The sequence below is a fragment of the Harpia harpyja genome, chromosome Z (assembly GCF_026419915.1).
Source record: "Harpia harpyja isolate bHarHar1 chromosome Z, bHarHar1 primary haplotype, whole genome shotgun sequence".
Lineage (NCBI taxonomy): Eukaryota > Metazoa > Chordata > Aves > Accipitriformes > Accipitridae > Harpia > Harpia harpyja.
The window spans coordinates 113,274,036-113,296,620 of record NC_068969.1 but is presented as its reverse complement, the minus strand read 5'-3'; the positions used below and the strand labels follow the sequence as shown (position 1 = coordinate 113,296,620).

Here is a 22,585-nt window from a genome sequence, read left to right as displayed (position 1 = left end):
TACCCTTACTATGATGATTTTGCTACAGGCTAATTAACTGAAAAAAATACAGTTACCATCCACTATTTGTTCTGTGGGCTGATACTTAGGAGTATTCAGAATAACTAAGGATAATTTGGGGTACCCACCCAAAGGACGCAGCAGTGCTCCAGGACAGAAGACGTAATTCACATAAATATATTAGAAACTCAGGAACCTCAGGAAAGTTCACATGTATCACTTTTTTTTAAAGAAGAGGGAAATACGGAAAACAGGAACTTACATCCCCCCAAAGAGAGAGGGGACTGCTGCAGCCCCAATTCTGCAGGCAAGGTGCGACGCAGGGCACAACCCCAGTGCCAGCCCTTTTGGGCTTTATCCTCCCAGCGATGCCTGTGCTTTGGCTTGTTCCCAGCTCCTCCACGGGCTGCTCTGCCCCAGCAGAAAATATTTACTCTTCGGAGACTAATCAGGCATCGCACAAGATAACACCCAGGGCTGCAGAAACCCCAATGCAGATAAAGCCTCGTTGACGCTCAGATGATGTTCCACTGCATCCTCTCCCTTTCAGGTCAAACTGGATCTTGTACATGACAAGGGGATAAAACCCCCCAAGTTTTCAGGATAATGCTGCTGACTTGTTGTTTTTCAAACCCTCTGCCACCAAGCCTCTGTGGTGTTGCTAACCGCTCTTGATCCCATCAGGTGGTTTAACTGGGGAGCTTAGTGGTAAGCCCTGTCCCTGCAAGGAGGCACTGAGTTATGTCAGGTTATTCTCTGGCCGATGGGGACCGCAGAGGCTATCAGATAGCACAGGGGTAATTCCCAACTTCAATTTTCAGGAAGAAAATTAAGTTTATGAATGAAGGGAACTCACCCCAAGATACAGTGTTTGGTTGTTGGGTTGGTTTGTTTTGGTTTTTTTTTCTCCTGAGCTTTGTTTTATTTATGCTGAAGTAGCTGTTAAATCCTGTTAACGTGCTGCAAATCCCTGTCTTGCTGAAAAAAGAATTTGGCACCTTTAAAAGGTAACTGGTCTATATCTGTACCCAAATAAACCCCTTATGGAAAGGAAAGGGGGCAGGTAAGGAAGGCAGCATCAGCAGCAGGAGGGGTCTGGCAGAAGGAAGAAAAAATGGCATAGGGAACAACAACAAAAAAAAGGGATAGGCAACAAAAAAAAAGGGATAGGCAACAACAACAACAAAAAAAGGGGATAGGCAACAACCCTGCATCCATGAGGAGGGCAGAAAGCGGCAACGCACAATTTTCACCTATTAACTTCGGCAGCCAGAGGATTTCCGCAGTAAAGAGGATGCACGTGTACAGTCGGGGCAGGGGGAAGAAGAGGGGGTTGCGATGAAGAGCGGGGATGCAAGCAAATGCACGCAGGGGGGCTGCCTAGAAGGTCTGGCAGGCTGAAGCCTCAAAACCCAGCAGGATGGCCATTGGAGCAGGAAAGGTAGTTCACAAGTATTGCACTATATCTGGCTACAAACCTTATCCTCTGGCTTTACCTAGCCTGAGCGAATGAATAATATCATTAAAAGACAGACGAGAAATCAAACAGCAGCTTGGAGAAACCAGGGAAGCCTCCCGAGAGCCAAGGAAACCTGTACTATCTAGGGAAGAGCGAGATTATAATAATTAGGTCAGTTGGCGATAAGCCTTCTCAGTGCACACAGGCACACATGCGCTGCTGCCTTGCGAGAAAGTGGTGATGTCCCCGAGGAGCCGAGAAACTCAACAGCAATATGCCAGGGGCATGGAAAAGTCTGGTAGCAGAAAGCCTTCTCCAGCAGCAAACCACAGCAGCTGCTTACCTCAAGGTCTGAGGAACAGTAGCTGCAGCATGGGAAGCTGATGGGATATGAGAAAATTCCTTCCCTGTGAGCATGGTTCAGCACCCAACAGGCGACCCAAGGGGGTGTCCAGCCTCCATCCTTGGAAACAGCATCAAGACTCAGCCGGATGAGGCCCTGAGCAGGCAGGTCTGATGTAGAAGCTGGCCCTGTGCTGCACAGAAAGCTGGACCGGAGGACCTCCAGAGCTTACTTCAATCCAGAAGAACTCCGGGATCTTGCCTAGGGAGACATTCCCTTAGCCCAGACTTCCAGGACAAAGCCCCCAGGTCTTACCTCCAGCTTAATCAAAACTAGAAGAAACTTCTTCCCAGCAGCAAGTGGCCTGGAAGTCCAGGCCAACCTTTAGGAGAGGTAACAGAGGTTGATGCGAAGCTCAAATACACGACGATCACTCACAGCGAGCAAAGCCTTCTGCTCCAGGAGGCAAAGAGGATGGTCCCATGCAGCAAGTGCTGTACAGGGTATGTATGCACTTTTCCCTGTAAAAAGGGAGCCGGAGGCTTTCTATTACCCATCTCTTCCTTCCTCATGGTCTGACATCAGCTCTGCCCATCCTGGCAGCATCAGGGCTCAAGGACTTAAAAGAGCCCCAGCTATAGAGCCAGACCAGAAGCCAGACTGAGCTCACATCCAGATGTTTGACACTGGACCAAGCAAACAGGAAAGGGAGACCAAGAGGAGGATGTGCTCACTGCCCTGACCCCCCCTTCTCTTTTCCTCCCCATCTGTACCAGGCAAGAGCCATCCATCATCTGTCTCCAATTTGGCTGTCTAACACAGGGGCACAACCTCCAATCCAGAAGACAGAAACGAGTCACCTATTGCTTGGGTTTTAGGATCACCCTCCAGATGGTGACTTGAAGCAAACACCCACCTTCCAGAAGCCACTTGCTTTTGTTAACAGTGGAGGCAGATACTCCTTCACTGGTCTCTCCAAAATTTTTTCTAAGCTGCTTCTCTGTGAACACCTCACCAATATTCCCACTTGCCCCTATGACACACATCAGCTCCCTGGACAGCTCAGGGCAACCCACACACCAACCAACAGTACAAGATGCTTTTGTGAAGCCTCACGCTTTCAGACCACACAGCTATCCCTCCAACAAGCTGTGTTGATACCAGCAAGCTTTTCCCACCAGCCAACTGCCGAGTAGCCCACCAATACATGAAGTCCTTCCAGGACATCAGTACTTCGCTGATTGACTGATAGGAGTTAAACATAGTCTTCATACAAGAAGAGCATCCTACAGACTCAACTGTCCTGTACATGCTTCATGCAACCATGAAGTTCCTGCAGTCACTACAGTTCACTAGCCAAAAACCAGCAGCCTCCCCTTAAATATACACAAATATTTTTCCATACTCCTAGGTCACGCAGAAGACCTCATGCACGATGCTCACGTTCAGCCTGCAAACTCCTCTCGTTAGCTTCCCAACCGATGCCCTCATTTGGTTATGTGCTCTGACCTCCTTCCAGCACATTAGGAAACAATGGCTACAGTTTCTCATGCACTTTGAATCAAAGTTCACTGCTTTTTTGTTAAAATAATTGGCTAATCAAACCCATTGCTTCCAAGCTGACATTCCTCCTAATGCTTTAATCAATAAACAGAGATGCTCAGAAGAGAGCTAATATGGCCTGAGCTGTGTAGGTGCTGTGAGGACAAGGCTACGGCTTTTCGTTCATGTCACTGGATGATGTGGAAGAGACCCGAGAAGAGAGAAGCTGAAAGCACGCGATGGATGTGTCTACTGTAATAAAGTGGATAAACACACAGAATTAAGGAAATAAGTGGAAAATTATAGTCTGAAGCTTACTAGCCTATGGAGAGAAGGAGAGGAAGGCTTTACTAGCTGACACTTCCCGTCAAGCTCAGTGTAATGCTTGTAGACATGTGGAAAAGGTCGGAAGCATTAAGGGATGGAGGGGAGGACTCGCCAACAGATCTACTGCTTGACATCCAGTTAGACGGATCCGAGAGTCACACCACCGGATGCTTTACAACCACCACAATGGTTAACTAACGGCCTCTGATAGGTTCACCATTTGGTTGGGTTTCTTAAAAGAAAAGAAAAAAAGATGAACACAAGCAAGGAAAACCTAAGTTGGTTTACTGAAGCATTTCTAGGTGATGGCCAACTTCAGGCTTCCCAGCACACCCTACAACTCCACGCAAATATTCACCTTGGCTGCTAAATTTCCACAGCTCCTCAATTACAATTTTTTTCACAACATCAGACACCACCTTACCATGAAGCAAGTTTAAAGCACTTCCCATAAAACTTGACTTTAATGCCTGCACTGTCTCACCACAGCCAGAACCACACAGAAAAGACAACACAATCTCCCCAGGCACTCACGCTCTACCTGCTGCAATGGGCTGGCCCAGGGCAAGGGCGAAGGGACTCAAGGAAGGAGAAGGGTGATCTGACATGGGTATTACAAGAAGAAATAGGCTCAGTTTTCTGGGGTTTCTTGTAAAAATGTCTGGAAATTCTGGGTGTTTACATTTACTTACTAGAGACAGCTTAACCACCAGCACACCCATCAGTGTACCACCGTATTTGTTGACTACCAGACCAAAGAGATGACTTCCTACCAAAGTGCCTCCTTCATCTTTCCAACCAGCCTTTTTTCTCATGTATTTACGGCTGGCACCGCCAGGAGAGAGCCTCCTGCGTGCACTTCCCATGGCAAACAACTCCTTGAGAAGGTAAGTAATGCGAGGGGCAGGTGAAACTTGCTTACTGCAAGGCTACCACACCTTCTCCAGAAACATCTGGCTGAACTGGACTGGTCTGATTCAACACAGATCCCAATAAAGATCAGACGTAACTTCTGGGTCCTGGTCTCTGTGCTCCTTACCCCAAGATTTTGGGCTAGTCAAGGCCCTGTTTTGGGGCACTCAACATGATACCTTTGCTACCAGCAAACCGCATTAGCTGTTCACTATGAGGACTCCCAGGTAGCCCCTATGCATTTGGAGGTACCTTAGAGGTACTTCAGCCACACTGCAGAAGCTTGGTCTAGCCCTGCTGAGCAAGCCTAGTATTTCCAAGCTATTAAAAGCTCTGCTGGCACTGATCCTGTGACATGAGACCATCACCCACTGTGCCAAAAGGCCTTGCTTTTCAGTTCTTCTCAAGCACCTGGCACAACAGGGTCATGATGAAGTTCCATATCAATAGCTACAATCCTTGGTGCCAAATGAGGTGTTAACATACACCAAAAAAAGCTTGACTCTTGTCGCCACCAGAGAAGTCCTTGCTCACAGCACACAAGCTAAAACAAGGCCATATCTGGAGTTACCGATGTTCTGCCAAAGGCTTGTGGAACCCTAAAATTCACCACTCGCTGAAATTCAGCCGTGTCAAAGCGGGATCAAACTCCGCTGCACGCACCACACAGACCAAGAGTGAGGACAGACCTATTACCATAAGCTACTGGAGAAACAGTGCCCAACCTTCAGCAACACAGGCTCACAAGATATTGCTCCCAGCCAGAGCCAACCCAGGAGCTAAGGGACCACGCAGAAGAGCCGACCGTCAGCAAAGGACAGCTGCCATGGAGGTAAGATCTGTCCAGCAAGGATTCCATTACATACATCCTCTGCAAGGATCCTATCACACAGAAATTATTACTCCTGAGAGTAATAATTTGAGAGAAGGTAAAATTTGAGAGAAGAATAATTTGAGACAAAGGTAATTCCTCCTCCAACAACTTTATAAAACAAAGGAATAAGTGGCACATGTTGGAATTTCCTGAGCAGATCACAATTGCCTTCAGGGTTTCGGTCTCTGGGTTTTGGAGGGGAGAGGAAGGGTTCTGGGGGGCTGGGGAGTTTTTTCTTCTTTTTATTTTCCCTTCTCCCCTTTAGAAAGAAGCAGAGTTTGCAGCCAGCTGTGCTGGCTTCCAGGATAGGAGAACAATTAACCTGAAACTAACATTTTTAATACAGTACATGGCACGCCAAATGCCTGGTATCACTTAGAGTGGCAGACGATTTAGTGACTCCCTCGCTGAGCAGCAGTGTCTGAAAGCCCTGCGGAGAGCAAGCGATGCTTCCTCCCCAGTATTTAGCAGCCGGTTCAGCTCTGCCGTGAAAGGCAAGCTGGCAGCAGTCCTGCATGGAGCAAACGTCATCATCCATCCATCATCCATGCAGACATCTCCCATCAGTGCCTAGGCGAAGCATCCTTCAGCAGTGCCAGCAGCACGACCGGAATCACCTCCTCTCCCTAGCGAGTCCGCGCCATCAAATTTCATCAATTTTTTTATAGTATGACTAGGCTAGCCCCCAAAATTTCAGTTGGCTGGACTCGCCTGCCTCTCCGCAGATGTCTGTGCTCATGGATGAGGAGCAGAGCAGGAGACCTGGAGCTGCTGCAGGTCTGGCAGTGTGTCCTCCTCGCTGCATTACTATCCTCCTGGCACAGGGAAAGCTCCTGCCGACAGCTCGTCCTCCCCCACCGTGCCCTTCCCCACCAAAACGTGCGGTGAGGAGGCAGACAGGCTCCTGCTGAATGAAGCGAGCGTAACTGGAGGTGCTCAAGGAAAACCTCGGCAAAGCCAGCAAGAGATGACTGTGCAAACCAGAGCAGGGGAAAGGCTGAGTCACTTCCTCCCCCAGAGCCCTAAATAGAGAAGAGCGTAAGGAAAATCATTCTCCAAGCTGACAAAAAAGGAAGAGAATCCCCAGTTTAAAAAAAAAAATAAATCAAAGTGCATACAGTGACGGCAGAAGGGACAGAAAAGGCAGCCTCATGCTGCAGCTGTAATGGGAAAGGCTGTCAGGAGCAGAGAGGGGCAGAGCATCATCCCTGGCTCCTTTGGGAACCAGGGGTTCACTAATCACATTGAACAGCAGCTCCAGCTCCAAGGCAAGTTCACAGGCCATTGATGGTGCCGAAAAGCCACCGCGCTGCTGCCTCATCTCCTCCAGGCGATGCTGCTGGCCACAACCTCGGTCTCGCTGGGAAACCGCAGTGAGCATAGGCAGAGCCTGGCCAAGCTTTTAGGGACAGATTTTATCCACCCCTCAGTGTGCAAACGGTCTACGTGAGCTTCTAGGTGGCAGCACGTGAAATGCCACTATTAGGAGCAGCAACAGTATAATACCCAATTATCCATCCCAGCAGGTAAGCGGCAAGGCTGGAAAACCCTTTTGAATGGTGGGATACCAGTACAGGCAGGAGACTCTGGAGGTAAATCAGCTTTTCACTGCAAGCTCGGTGGTCATGCACAAGCACAAAGTCCTGGGACAACGGCGTGGCAGCATAGAATAGTTTGGGTTGGAAGGGACCTTTAAAGGTCATCTAGCATCATCCCATCACACCCTCCCTGGCAGCATTCCTACGGCCAGCTCCTCCTTCCCCATGTTCAAGAAGATTTGGGTTATTTCCTTAAAGGGAATTCAGTGAATTATTAAAGGTACTCCTGAGTTAACCTACCCACTTGCACCCAGACAGACCATATTCAAGCTCACGACTGCTGCAGCCTCTCCTTGTAGGCAAGAAGAAATTTGGATTTCCCTTTTCCACCCTCTTTCTTACAGCCTGTAAGTTCTTATCTTTGAGACCTGCACTCCTCTGTCAAATTTGGCTGAAATTAGTCCCCGGGTAAAAAAAGCTTCTGGAGGAATAGCAAGTGACAGCCAGTCTGAGTGCATAAGCCTCATTTCTGTTAATTAAAAAAAAAAAAGCAAGCACAGAAACAGAGGAGAAGCTTCAAAGTGGCTGTTTGCAGTCAATAAATAAATCTTTCACCCCATGTAATGCAAATGTGTTAAAAAAAAAAAAAAGCCGTGCAAACATCCTTTCTCGGAGCCAATTCCAAGAAAGACTATGTGTGCTCTGCAGATGCTCCAAAACCCCGGAGGGAGGGAGAGGGACCAGCACCCTGGGGTGAATCTTTGCATTAAAAGCATCCAAGCAGGGAAGGATGCTGCGGCTCTGCTGACAACCAAGTGCTCCATAGGGCTACGACATCCTGCCCGCCACTGATGCTGCCCCGAGCATCCGCAAAGGCAGGAAAAAATGCTCCTCTGCCTGCGCCAGGCCGGCACAAGGATGGACAGAGCAGGGATGCAGGAAGGGATGGAAAACTCAGCATTCACCAGAAGAGCTTTCCAGAAGCGTGTGTTTCATTGCAGAGCTGCCACCAGCATGAAAGAAACTGCTGGTCTCAAAAGAAGGGGAAAAAGCTGTTGGAGAAAGCCATCCATCACCTCAATGCAGCTGGTCCCCTGCAGCTCTTCAGCCTCTTCATCCACATCCATGGCCGCCTCTTCCTCTAGAGGCATCCGTAGCCATCGTGGTGAGACCCCACGGACCCTGAAAACTCCACCTAACTCATCTACTAGCTCGCAGTGATGAAATATGCACATGGCTAGAAAAATAAAGAAATCATTTCCAAGAGCGGCCCGAGCCTCCACGTCCTGCTGTAAAGCCCCCAGCTGCAAAAATTATTGCTGCAAGTTTTAGGATCGCCAGCCTGGCTTCCCGAGCCAGAGAAAAATGTAATCAAAGATGCCTCCAAGCTGATTGCCTGGCTGGGAAGAGGCATTTTTTGGATCACCGGTATGCCCTAATCTAAGGGAATACAGCTCCTGCAGGTGCAGGCATCCACCCCCACCTCTTCTCACCATGCAAAGCAAACACCACCTTAGACATAAAACACTTCTCTGTTACTAAACTCCAGCTGACAACCACAGCACAACCACAACCCTTCCTGCTTTCTTTTCCTCTCTTGCCCAGTCACCCAAGATGGTATTTCTGATGGCACGTTATTGAAATCCCCTCTGGCTTCACTGCAGGCGGACACGGTGCCCTCCAGCTCAGGGGGTTTGCTTCTGGCTGGGTGGTGGAGGGAGATGCCAGCACCCAAAAGCAAAACAGCATCTGCAGCCCACTGCTTCGGGCTGGCTTGGTTGGACCTAGACTATACCATAGTCCCGCTGGTGACAGGAGCACACACTTGTCTGCAGGACAAAAACACCCTTTAAAATTCACCCCACGATTACTCCTGCAAGATCCCCCATTAGCAAACACTAAGATGTGTTTTCACAGCCCTGAACACCCTTCAAAGCCACCTGCAGAAGCTGGTGGCCCCAAAATGACATCTCCATGGACCACGTAGCAGGAGCAGCTTGCAGCCATGGCCACGGGTGAGCCCAGCTCTGCAAAGCAGCTGCCCCCAGCCCCGATCTCGCCCAAGGCTGTGCCACCCGTGACCAGCTCCATGCCGGTTGGCAAACCTCTGGCTTCACAAATGAGATGCTCAATGCTCATGACGGCCAAGACCCCTGAAACATCTGCAATGTATTTAGGTTCTAGCTCGAAAGCATTGTGCTTGCAAAGACAGACTTGTGAGATTTAATCAAACGATGCAAAACACTTGGGATCGTACCTACTTATTTGTAGAAGAATCTCTCAATGATAGCTTGGAGATGGACTGGGTGCTATCCCTGCCGCGTGGCATGGCACAGCTGATTGCAGAGACCCAGACTGCTGCAGCATGACGTGCTGCCATGCCACAGCCTCCCGTGCCAGCCTTCCCACGCCAACCCAGCCGCTCGCTTCCCATGCCAGCTATCACCCAACGTGACCGGCGGCAGAGGGACAGCGACAGCTTGATTGTGAGCACCAGCTTCTCCCAAGTTTCTCTCAAGCTTCTCCCAAGGTCCCACTGAACGCAAGCCAAGCAACAAAGCTCCTCCAGGATTTCATGAGTTCAAAAGTGGTTTTCAGATTTAATTACAAACCCTGTTAACAGTTCCCTGTCGCAGGTGGCTGGGGAAGCTGGTGGCAGCTGTGTGTCTCCCTGTAGTTTCTGCTTTGGCATGGGACAGGCTCCAGCGGTGGTGTAGCCTTCCCGGGGTGGCACAGGCTGTACAAACCGGTCCCAGAGAACTGGGCCAGCTCCAGAGGGAGGGGGAAGGTTGGGCATTTTTTTGCATTAAGGCCAGTTAAAATCACTGGTGAGAAACAAGAAGCTTGTGGGTACCCGCGTGCATCCTCAGGTCTCCCAGACGTGACGTGACACCAAGTGATGGGGCACACCACACAGCCGCCCACCTCTGCTCCCCATCATGCCACCCATAACCCCTTCCATCCTGCCACCTCAGAGATGCAGATGACTTCCACCACCACCCAGTAGCATGGTGGACACAACCATGCTGGGGAAGAGGGCGAAGCTGAGCTAGTGCTGGTGGCCACAGAGGAGACGCCCTCAATAAATTGCTGCACATTATGAAATACTCCTGCAGCAGGCTCCTGGCTGACAAGCACAGCAGGATTTGGTCCTGCAGAGATAGCAGAGGCAGTTTAGTTTTGTCACCACAGCTTCTCCTACCACCTAAGAAACCAGGTTTTTCTTCTCCTGTACCACGACTGCTATGTGCCTGGGGGACAGGACAGGGGAGGCCAAAGGTTGTCTCTGTAGGAGAAGAGACAGGAGCAATGGCTTTTCTGAAGTAAGCATGAGACTACTCCTAATCAACCTGTGATCCCTAAAGCCTCAGAGGTCCATGGACTGCCTCAAAGGAGTCTCCAAAAGCTAACTCAAAACAGCAAAGATCTCAAATCCATTATAGAGACACCATCCCCATTCCTGGCCACTGCTGGGGTACCGCTACATTGCAGAAGACGGGCAGTGACGATGCAGAGTCCAGCAAGCCAAGACCAACCATGGCACAACCCAAGGCAGACGTGGAAGAAACAAAACCTCTCTTTTCAGCAGCAAAGTTGACGGTTAAATGCACAAAAGTTTTGAGAACATCCAGTGTCATCCCCACTTCAGCCTGAACTGAGCAGCAAACATATTTCTCTTAGGATCACCAGCACGGCATCTATGTTGTAAATGACTACATACATATGCACACACTTATATATAAATAAATAAAAATAAAATAGCCAGTCTCCCAAACAAACAGAAAATTATTGGTTAGCTACACTAGCCCTTTATTTCAGATGACTCGGTAACGCGCTAATTATACTCAGGTAGCAGAACTGCACATTCTCCGAGGAGTTTCACAAGAACATCCCCAAGCATTTATGGAGATTACTCGTCCAGAAGCCTCAACACTTCCAGATTTTCAAGACAGCAACAGTTGTCCTTTCCCCAACCTGATGAAGACCATGAGCTACCCCAAACAGAGCAGCAGCCTGTTAACTCTGAAACTAAACAATGGCACATGTAACGTAAATGTCTTAATACTTCTGCCAAACTGAAGAACAATGAAATCATTAGCAGTATTTAATTGCTCCACTGAAATAGTCACGCAATATGCTAAATGTGCCCCAAAAAGCTCCTGAAATAGTTCATCTGCTGCCCCCAGCTTCCACAGAAACCATAGGGTCTTGCTATATTTTTAGGTATAGCTCCTCACAAATGCACAGGACCCCAAAGACTCACTTGAGCAGCAAGAACATGAAATTAAATAAGGTCCAGGAGCGTTTTCTTGCTGCTCTGCAGGGACCTACAGGCAAAAACTCAACCAGTGATAACTACCGCAATTTCACACCACTCCTGCTGGGAAAAGACCAAGCAGCAGCAATGATGGCTGCAAGGAGAAACAGGAGAGAGAGACCCAAAATGAGAAGGAAGGGGAGACTCAGCGTAGCAAAATTTGTCCTCCCCAGGAGACCACTGTAGAGTGACCTCAACAGAGCACTTCACCCCAAAATGAGGATGCTCAGAGAGCAAAAAAAAAAAAGAGTATTTTTCTCTTCCAAGACAGAGAGAGTGCTGAAGGAGGGACATCTGGAGATAAAGCTTAGCACCTCGTCATCTTCCCTTCCACAGTTTGGATCAAGGGCTAACAACTACGAAGGACGTTTTCACGCTTTGCACACTATTTTTCACAGCGCTCAGGAACCCTGCGTAGACCATTGCCATCCCATTTGTGCACGAGGCTGACTGAGCTACGGGAGTAAAGGTGTCAAAGCAAGCCAAGCCCCCCAGATAGCTCACTCCTCTCCCACATCCCCCTGCAAAGGCAGAACTGGTGTTCAATTCGTCTCCGCAAATGGTTTCTCCAGTCTCCCGTTGGCCGAGGAGCTCCTGGGTGCTGAGCTTTACCGTCCAGCTCACCTGAGACAAGCCGCATTCCCAAGTCACCTTCACTAAACAACCACTGCTCCTCTGCTTTCCTTTAAAAGCAACGTGAGATCTTATAAATTATTAAAAAAAATGCTTCCTAAGAGCTGGACAAGTCCCACAACACTTTAACCATGACACCTTAAATTGGCAGAGCCCTCCAGTTCAGTACCCACATGGCAAGGAGGGCTCGGACAGAGAACTCAGAGGGAAAGAGCTTTACATACAATCACAGCCTGAGCTTTCCAAAACAGACACCGCTCATCTCTCTGCCAAAGATAACACACTTAATGCGGGGAAACCACAGCCTACAAATTTTACTCAAGGCTTGAGGGAATAAAATCCAGTGCGAGGTTTTGCTCTTGGACCTCAGGATCAGCAAGGGCAGAGCAAAGCCTTTATGGTCCTTACGGGGAAAAATAACGTGGTTCGACACTATGAAATGGGTTTTTTCCACGCACTGGAGACAAAGTGTAAATATTTGCTTGTCAGGGTCACATAAGCCATAAGCGGAGCGGGACTCTTCCCTCTCCATCCTGCGTGGCACCCCCCACCAGCATCTGGATGCTCAGAGGATGGTCCACCATCAAAAAGCCTTCCTAGATTTTGGAGAGGAGGGACTATTAAATCACCTGGTCTTATTTTGTTATCTTTGGGTTGAGAGAAACGGCCTGGAAGCTCAGTGTATCTTCTGCTTCCTCCCATCTCTTTCGTTTCTGTTAACAAGGCCGTGACTTCAAGCTTCGTCCTGTACCTGCCTGAGTGGTGGAGGAAGCAGAAATGAAAGCGGCACAGATGGACACGTGGAAACGGTCTATTTCAGGGGAGCCACCAGGTCTCCAGAGAGGCCCGGGGTACTCCAGCCCTCCTCGTTATGCTGGAAAAACGGCACCTGCCCCTTTCCAATCCAACGGGATTGTCACCTCATCCAGTGTGGGGTCTTACTGGTGGGGGTCTCACCCCTTCAGAGGAGCCTGACACAGGGAACAGCCCCGGGAGATAAATCTTAGTCTCATTTTATGGAAAAACAACTCCAAGGACCGAGTTTTGGGGCACTGGGAGGCCAGGGACACCCAGCAACTGTGCCTCCAGACATACGGCATTGCTGGGGGCAGCTGCGGCAAAAAACGTCCCGCGACTGCCGGCTGCTCCGCTGCCGCCAACATCTGTTGTCCCGCACTGTCACCCCCGGTCCCCGAGACCACGTGCAGCCAGGGTGACTCTGCAGGAAAACAATAATCATAAAACGACAATAAAATCTAGTCCCTGGCGAGTCCTCGCTTGCTACACCCAAACCCAACCCCACGTCAAGGATGGGGAAAACACCTCCCGGGAGGTGGGAGATGCTCCCACCTCCGGACCACGCAGCATCGGACATCCCACCCGGGGGTGTCCGTGTCCGCGTTCCCCCCCCCCCCCGCTCCGTAAAGATGCTCAGGATTAAACCAGGCGGTACCTTTGTGCCCGCGCACGTTGCCGCCGCTCTCCTCCTCCCGCCCCGGCGCTTTGCCGTGCCCGGACCACCGCCAGCTTTGCTGAAAAGGGGGTAACGACGAACGACGTTTATCGCGACAGGGACCGGCCGAGGGTTTCCATCCCGTGGGTTTCCCTCTCCGTTTTGTCTGTCGTGGTTGGGGGGGGGTGGAGGAGATGGAGGGAGAGGCCAGCCCTGCCCTTCGTCAGGGCTAACGAAGCGGTGTGGGAAGCTTCCAGAGGCCGAGAGCCGTACCCGAATCCGGCCCTCCGCCACCCCCCCCCGTTACCGCCCTTCCCACCGCTCGCCGAAGGGAAATATTGGGGGGGTGGGGGGGTCCCCCCACGTCCACGCACAAATTGTCAGCGAAAGGAAAGGGGGGGGGGGGGGGAAACCCGAAACAAAACAAATACCACACGGGACGAGGCCGCTCACACAAGGCGGTTACCGAAACCAACCCAGAGGCCAAATCCCCAACCGGGCTTCATCTGCAAAATTCAACACCCCCCCCCCCCCCCTCACGGCGGCCCAGCAGGCCGCCCCTGTTTATTTTTATTATTATTTCTGAGGGGAAACAAAAGGCGGGACGTGCTCCCCCCCCCCACGCACCACCACACCGCACCACCGCCTCCCGCCACAGCACCGGCTGCTGTGTCATCGCCCCCCCCCTTCCCTTCCCTTCCCTCTCCTTCCCTTTCCCTTCCCTCTCCTTCCCATTCCCTTTCCCTTCCCTTCCCGGCCTTACCGTGCCGCGGTGCCGGGCGGTGTCAGACCCCCGCCGGGAGGCTCATGGGCGCCGCGCTGAGGTGAGGGGCGGGGAAGGGGAACGGGGAAAGGGGAACGGGGAAGAAGGAGAAGGGGGGGGGGGGGGGAACGGGGACACCCAGAGGGGGTGGCGGGGCGGGGAAGGGAAGGGAAGAGGGGGGGGGAAAACAACAAGGGACGCCGCCCGCCCGGGAGGAGACACCCGGCTTCGGCTTCGCCGGCGGAGGGACGGGCCGGGGCGGCCGGAGAAGTGACGCGCCCGGCCCGGCCCCCGCCGCCGAGCCCTGCCGGGAGTTGTAGTCCGAGCCCCGCCGCCCGGCCTGGCCGGCCATGGCGGGCCGGGGGGGGGGGGGGGTGTCCCGGGATACCGGGGGGGGGGTGTCCCGGGATGCCGGAGCGGGGTCTGCATCGCCCCCCGGAGCACCGAGCCCACCCGCCTCCGGGGGGAGCGGCCGTTAAAGCGCCCAGATGTCAGCCCCCCCTTTGGGTTTTGGTGGTGGTGGCGGCGGTGGTTTTGGGTTATTTTTTTTTTTTTTTTCTGCCCGGGTTGGAACACCGTAATTCTCATTTTCCCACCTCCACAGCCGGATCATCTGCTTGGCCAGCCAGGCTGCATCCTTCGGGATTCAGCCCCAGAACGGCATCCTCTGCCAGGCACCTTCCTCCTCCTCCTCCTCCCCGGTCAGCCGCATCCAGCCGAGCCTTAGGGAGGTGGGTTTTAAGCTGAGCTTAAAAGAAGGAGACTGCCAGTGTTTCCATATAAATCAAGTGTTTCCATATAAACCAAGCGCTTCCATATAAATACGCAAAACTCGTGAGTCGAGAAATGTAAAAACCAGAATTTAAACACCTTTTAAACGCCCTTCTAGCCAGCTGGATCCGTTTAGCCCCTTCAGACCTGCTCAAACCCACTTGGAAACGTTCCTACAAGAGATTTAAACCACCTTCTCCTCACCCCATCAGGCTCCCAAAACCACCAACCCGCCTCATCATTCCTCTTTTCTTCTTGTTTGGGTTATATTCAAGAGGTAACTTTATTTCTAGCCATGAATTCTTTGTTGCTCTCCGTCTAGCTCTACCGTAACATTCATCCGGATAAATGGATCATGTTAATGAACATCAACGGAAGAACCGCAGCCATAAATTAACCAGGAGAGCTGGCCTCTGAAGAAACCTTAATTCTACTTTGACGGCAAAATCGGATTCAGACGATCTCTCTCCCTGCTGTGCTTTATTTTTGGCCGTATCGTTTGCTGGGCAGGTTGCCATGACAACCTTATATTCACCGGAGGGTGGCTATAATTGGGAGAGCACATTGTTAATTTAGCTCCAGATTTTTTTTTATTTTGTCATATTTTAAGCGAAGGGGAACTGCCTGGATTTTCATATTTGTATCTGTGATCATACTACGGTTTAATTATTAATCCGAGCGCCAATAACATCGCTCCAGCGAAGGCTGAGCCGCCGTGCAGAGCTCACCGGGGCAGACAACAGCTCTGTCCGCATCCCATTTCCCCGGCTCATCTCCTCCTCCAGCAACCCCCCCGCACCCCTCCAGCCCCCCCGAGCCCCTAAGCCGAGAGTCCCCAGGACCAGGATTTCCCAGGGATGCTCCTGGTGTATGGGAGCAGGGTTGGGGGAAAAAAAAAAAGGTAGGCTCTGCTCTTGCATTAATGACCATTTTTTGAAATGCTAGCGTGACTGGGATTGTCAACTTTAACCTGATAATAATTCATCTCAGCTAATTATTTATGGCAAATCGCCCTCTTTGGAGAACACCGGCCCGTAATATTAACGGTGTGAACACGCTGGCATGTGTAAAGTCCTGGGTGGGCACATCAGGTCCTGGCCCCACGTGGTGGGACTTCTCCGTGCATCCCGCTCCTGCCCCAACCTGCTCAAGTCATCCTTGACCTGGTGACATTGCAAAATGCCACCAGGCATCCCGGGTGCTCGCCCCCCCAGCCTTGCTGGGAGCAGAAGGGTGGCTGGGGACTGGCTGCTCTGGTTCAGGAGCCCAGATGGGTGCTGGATCAGGGCACACAACTTCCAGCCTGAGATTTTAAGGGTGTGGGAAATGACCCATCCCGCAGAGCGTGGTGTCTGCAGGAGCGTGGGAGAGAACTGGATTCATTCCTCTAGTAGGTGGGGGTTGGAATTTGGACTGGGATGACAGCAGGGTGACTAAAGGGAAACCCAGGGAATATGGCATGTGGGATGGGTGCCGGGCAGCATCAGCCTGGCACTCGGGAAAAGGTGCCATCACTGCCATCTCGCTCCCACCCTCACGTGGGTCTGGAGCTCCACAGCCACACTGGTCATGGCTCATTATTAACCTGTCCCAGCAGGAAGAAAGTGCAGCTTTACAGTAGCCGGGGACTTTTCTCCAGGAGCTGGTGTGGCTCCAGGTCCAAAGAGCAAAGCGGAGCTGCTTGTCCCATCCCCATGCGGGTGCAACCCTGCTCCCTTCCAGCCTGGTGCCTCAGCCCCTCCGACGTGCACGCTCAGCAGCTCGGCCTCCTCCTTTTGTCCCTGCTTCTGGCTTAGAAAGGAGGGAAATTGGGAAAGAAGAGGGTTTCCACTTAAAAAAAAAAAAAAAAGAGACGAGTTGTGAAAAGCTGGGGATGGAGGAGGGAATGGAAACATCCTTCTTTCAGGGAAAAGATGCTGTGGCTGCTGTTCTGGGTACCATACGCCAGGTAATAACATGAGATGACTCAGTGCTTGGGAAATTAAATTGGCTCTTTATTAAAAGAGTGTGTTTCGGGAGGTGGTGAGGCATCAGAGGAGTTCCTCCATCGCCTTAGCAGAGGGAGTCGAGGCAGGCTGCCTGGCTCCTTATGCTGCCAAGCACATAGTCCACGAGATGCTGGGACCCGCACGGGCAGCCTGTATCCCGCCTCAGCATCCTCCCAGGGCTGCCTCCGGGAAAGCGCCGAGCATCTCTGGGAAGATGTTAAGAGCCTCCCTCAGCTCTCTCCTAATTCAGTAGGAACTGGTGGATCTCTGCCAGTGGGAAATGATCCAAACTCAAGATTTTTGTCCCAGGAAAATAGCAAGAGACGGAAAGAGCAGCCAGGGACGCAAAGATATTTGAAAGCACAAACTGCAACCAAAAAGATGCCGTGCCAAACTCTGTCCTCGCCCTGGCAATACCCTTTAAAATGGCTTAGCAATGATGGGAACCTGCTGCTTCGAAGGGGAAATATAGAATATTTACAAAGTACCTTGCTCATAGCTGCGGTGTGCCGGTAGCTTGGCGCTCCCTCCCTAGCTTGGAGCAAATCTTGGCTTCACAGAGCGTAGCTGAAGGCAAAATTGAACGTACTGTGTTCTGCTCAAATTATACATCCCCTGTGTGGAAAGCTCAGTTATACATACAGATAGGTACTGAAAAAATAAACTAAAAGAGAAGAGAATTCCTTTCTTCTTCCCCGAGTACTTCTGACGTAGGTGGGATGATGGGGATGTCTCCCAGCATGGACACACAGTGGTGCCCTCAGCAGGTTTCTAAGAAGTGACCATCAAAATGCCACCATGGTCATCAAGTGCTTAGATGCTCCATCAAGGCCTCCTGCAGGAAAAGAAACCCTTAAAATAGTTGGGTCAACAATTTTCCTGCCAGAGTCAGGGAGATCATTATTCTGGCCAGGCTGCAGTTGAGTTGAAAGCAAATAGACCTCCTTTAAAAAAAAACAAATAATAGACCTACTGTAGAAGCAAGGACTGGAGACAGACAAGGTCTTTATTCCTGTCCCGACAGCCTGAGCGAGCGGCTCTGCCCTCCTTCCCGAGCGCGGAGACGTCTGTCCGTGCCGGGGGGGCCGGTGGTGTTGGACGTGGGGCTCCAGCAGATCCTCTTCCACCCAAATCCTATGGGGTGAGATAGCCTGGCTGGAAAGCTAGAGAGAAACTGAGACGATGGGACGTGTGTGTGGCCAGCCAGGACGTTTGTGGCAAAAGAGACGGCACAAAGCTGTCAAGACTCTCTCACATATATATATATATGTATAAAAATCAGATTTCAGTGCAGAGTACCCATGGGTGAAGCAATGCTTTGCTATGGCAGGAGGAGAAGCTGGTTTTGAAACGCCGAGTGTGGGGCAGGCTTCTTCCGCCACTTCTGAGTTATTTTTAGAAGGGCACTTGTATCCAGCGCAGCGATCGATGCCAAGGCTGTTTTCAAGTCAAGGCTAAATTCAGTGGTATTTGGCAGAGGCCTGAAACAGGATGGGTCCGGGCTCCTGAAGAGCTGGGTTTATGAAGACTGCTTTGCTGCAGATGGGTTGAAATCCAGCTCTGATGCAGCTTCCCATACTGCAGATGAGAAGATGCAACTCAGAACATTTGGATTTTCTCCTCGACCTCCTGTGTCACCTGAAATCATATCCTTAATTTTCCATATTTCACATAACTGAGCTGCTTAATGGGCTACCTGGACATAATTCATGACTTTCCTCCCCTGATTTAATTCACAGCTACATCTTTGGATTAAAGAGTCCTTAGAAATGCAGAGTATGACTACCCAGGTAAGAACAAATTACCGGTTTAAAGGATTGCCACTGTTCTAGCCCCGAGGAAACACATGGGCATTTGCAAAGGTCAAGCTGCTGAGGAGGCCGAGCCAAGAGCTGGCAGAGGCATCGCAAGGACTTGAGATGTGTGATGAAGGATGTCCTTCTACACCGGGCAAGGCAGATCCTATCACATGCCTCTGCAGGGTGACAGAAAACATCTCTGACAGGGCCATCAATAACTCCGGGTTTGCTGGAGAAGGAATTCAAATTAACCATTGACAAGTGCATTTTGCAGAGGTACGGTGGGCAAGGAAATATTCCCATAACCCAGAAATCTCTTCTTCTTCCTCTGGTTGCAAATGGGATTTTTTTCCATAATCCCTTATTGTGGATATTAATTGCATCAGAAGATTGTTATGCTGCTTGGAGGGGTGCAGCGGGAGGGAATTGCCAGTCGGTGGGGTGGGAGAAGCAGCAGGGGAATTTCACTGGCATTAGGGTGAGGGGTGTGGAAAATCCAGGGTGCTGGATGGAGAACGGTAGCAAGGCACTCTTCCAGTTTGAGTCTCCGGGGAGACCTTATAGCGGCCTTTCAATACCTAAAAGGGGCTTAGAAGAAAGATGGGGACAGGCTTTTTAGTAGGGCCTGTAGCGAAAGCACAAGGGGTAATGATCTTAAACTAAAAGAGGGGAGATTCAGACTAGACAGAAGGAAGAAATGTTTTACGGTGAGGGTGGTGAGGCACTGGAAGAGGTTTCCCAGAGAGGCGGTAGATGCCCCATCCCTGGGCACATTCCAGGTCAGGTTGGACGGGGCTCTGAGCAACCTGATCTAGTTGAAGATGTCCCCGCTCATGGCAGGGGGGTTGGATGAGATGACCTTTAAAGGTCCCTTCCGACCCAAATCATTCCATGATTCTATCATTCTATGATTCTATGACTTGGCCATTTCATCACTTAGTATTATATTCCATGCAGGCAATTTTATTGACACCATTGACTTTTAAGCAAGCTATATCCCCAAAAGACAACCCAGAATGAAGTAGTAGCAAGAAAGGGAATAAAACTAAGACTCTTTGGAGGAAAGCCGTGATTTAGGCAAGCTGGAGAGCTAGCACTCTGGTCCGGGGCACACTTTTCATTAGAAACAAGGCTGAAGAGAGCAGGCTGGGCACCACACCGAGCTGCGATGACTGCACCATACGAGCCAGTTCTGCCAGAGCCAGGGCAGGTACCGCTGTGGGGCTGGTAGCCCAACCCTTGGCTGGAGAGGGGTGGAAGGCAGCATGACTCAATGGGCTTGGGTTTGGATGACCCAGGCTCCACCATTGAGGGTGATGGATGAAAGCCTTCAGTTCCCGGCTTCAGTTTTCCTCCCCTGAAATGGGTACAGCTCTACTTACCCTGTTGGTAAAGTACTTCTTGGGTCAGCTTTCACCAGGTGTAAATCACCACCAGTGTTTGCAGAGCGGCCAGCAGCCCCGGGTTAGCAAGGACTGAGAAGGACTCTGAAGATCTGTCTCTGGTCCTCAGGACAAAGTCCTAGGAGAAAAATCTTCCTCTTTGGGAAAATGAGACGTGTCTCTGGGTGTTACAGTAACTTGCGCCTCGTCTCCTTCAGGGTGGTGGCAGCTTCCTTGCCTGACCTTGGGTTACTCCAGGATCTGGTGGGGAAGAGCATGGAGCCCACCAAGGAGGTTTTCACCACACGCCTACTCACACCAGCAGCCCAGCTTCTTGCTTCTCCTGCTCCTGGGAGCCCACATCCTCTGGCATCACCTTCCTGCACCCTCTGTTATCTCCCACGCATCTTCTAATGATGCCTTTCCTGGCCCTGACTCACCTGCTGGTATGGAGATCCTCCCTTTCCCCCCCAAATCCTCTCTCATCTCCGCCTACCAGCAGAACCACCACAAGCAGGAAGGAGGGTTGGCAGCAAACATCACTCCAGCACCCATCAAGCACGGGTGAGCTTGGAAAACTTCTACGTTTTTGTCAGATGAGTATAGTTGATATATTATGTGCGACGGAGAAGCCATCAGGGTCACTCAGACTCCGTTCCTTCGAGGGGAAGGATTTACACGCTACCTCCACCAAGGAGGTGTGATGTCTCAGAGCACCCGAGTTTTTCATCCTCTTTTTCCCACTGGGCATCTCCACGCTATGAAATGGTAGTCCTTAACCACATAATAAAACCCTACTCCGGCAACTTGTGGTTTCCACATGCCAGCAGGTCAGGCTGAGCAATGACAAGAGCCCAGGATTTATCCTTGGTCTGCTAATAAAATAAACAAGCTTGTCTTCATGTGGGCTTTGCTTCTCATCACGTCGCTTTGGTAAAAATACGCCCGGCTGAAGTCCTCCCCTCCCTTCCCCAGCAGCTGCCCAAGGGCTGGCACCCCAGTTTAGACCCCTTTGCCTTCCCAGTACGGTGACTGGGGAGGAAAGGGAAACATTTTAATTCCCTGCTTGCTGCAAAAGCTGTTAGAAGAAAAGGGCTTGACGCGCTCCTGCTTTTGATAGAGGAAAAAAGGAGATAAAGGTATCAAACCACAAGCACGCTGGGTACATGGCAGGTATTTTATCATGCTGTGGCCTTCAGGAATCAGAGTGGGGCAGATTTATATTAACCACCCTGGGACAGAAATATATACATGCTATAGATATCCTCATATAGACACACAGGATAGCATGTACCTGAGATGGAAATTCGCAGCTGCCAAATCTCCAACAACGTGAAGGTACCTACTGACCTGCTCAACAGTAGTCATCCCCTCTAGGATAGGCACTGGTTAAAGATTTGGCTCTTTGAGAGCAAAAGTTCTATTTATTTGCCCCAAAATACACTGTGCATGAAGTCTGATATAACAGAAATAACGAAAGATCTTTTCACCTGGGTCCGACCGACACTTTGCCCCGCTGTGAGCTGGAGTGTGTCCCGGCAGCTCAGGGCACTGAAGGACCAGAGGGGCTGGGGGAGTCTCCCACCTCCCCATCACCCGTGGGTGCTGCTGGCCACCCACCCCTTCCTCCGGTGGCTGAGCATCACCCTGCCATCAGGCTGTCTGGCCCATATTAATTTGTTTTCCAAGCAGAGCAACGCTTCCCAGCTAACAGCCTCTTCCCCCCTGCCTCAGCATCCTTCACTGCTCTCACCAGGGGGATCTTACCTGTCACCTTTCTTTTTTCCCAGCTCTTCCCCCAAAAGCCTCGTTTGACCCCCACGCCATGACTAACACCTAGAAGGGAAACTGAGGCGTTTACAACAGCCATTAAAAAGCAGTACCTGGGGCTCCCTGCATCTCCAGGGCGGTGGGGAGCTTTTGCCCGAGAGCCTCAGCAGTTTATAAACATACCACTCTTTAGCTAAATCACGTTGTTTTACCCAAATCTCCTCAAACCAGCCCGTTTTGCTGACTGGAGGAGACAGGAGGAGCTCTGTGCCTGGAGGATAGCTTCCAGGATGCTGGGTTGGAACTTCCCAGGAACACGAGGATGACCAGGAGCCTTCATCTCCTGCTACTTCTTCTTCATCTCTCTCCCCCCATCAGGCAAGGACAACAGATGAGCTCCAGGTGCCCGATGGCAAATCCATTAAACCCAAGTCTTTCTCACCCTTGAAATACATACCCAAGAAGGATGCACTCATCCCTTCTTCCCTCTCCTGCCTCTCCCTCCCTCCCTAGCACCTCCAAGTTGCCTATTTCCCAGGTTTCTGGTAAGAAAAAGACAGCTGAAGGACCACTGCTGTAAGAGAGCTGCAATTCAAATCATATCCGCAGCTGTCCTTTTATTGGGTTTCCCAGCTTAGGCAAGAAACCAGTGCCCACTTGCTGGGAAGGGACTTGTTTCTCCAGGACATCCCTCGTGGGAGGACGTGCGTGCA

General features: G+C 50.9%; 1 protein-coding gene across 4 annotated transcripts in view; it reads right to left on the bottom strand.

Annotated features, from left to right (window-relative positions):
* The window catches only part of CTIF (cap binding complex dependent translation initiation factor), a 143,050-nt gene extending 128,776 nt beyond the window's left edge, over positions 1-14,274 (bottom strand). Inside the window, exons 1-2 of one of the 4 annotated variants that reach the window (XM_052776519.1) lie at positions 14,163-14,267; positions 13,400-13,478 (exon numbers count right to left, since the gene is read on the bottom strand). The gene's annotated coding sequence lies outside the window, so the exon portion shown is untranslated. Of the gene's footprint in view, positions 1-13,399; positions 13,479-14,162 lie in introns of those variants that run through there. The other 3 variants (XM_052776516.1, XM_052776517.1, XM_052776518.1) reach the window with 3 other exon arrangements.
* Between the last annotated feature and the right edge of the window lie 8,311 nt (positions 14,275-22,585).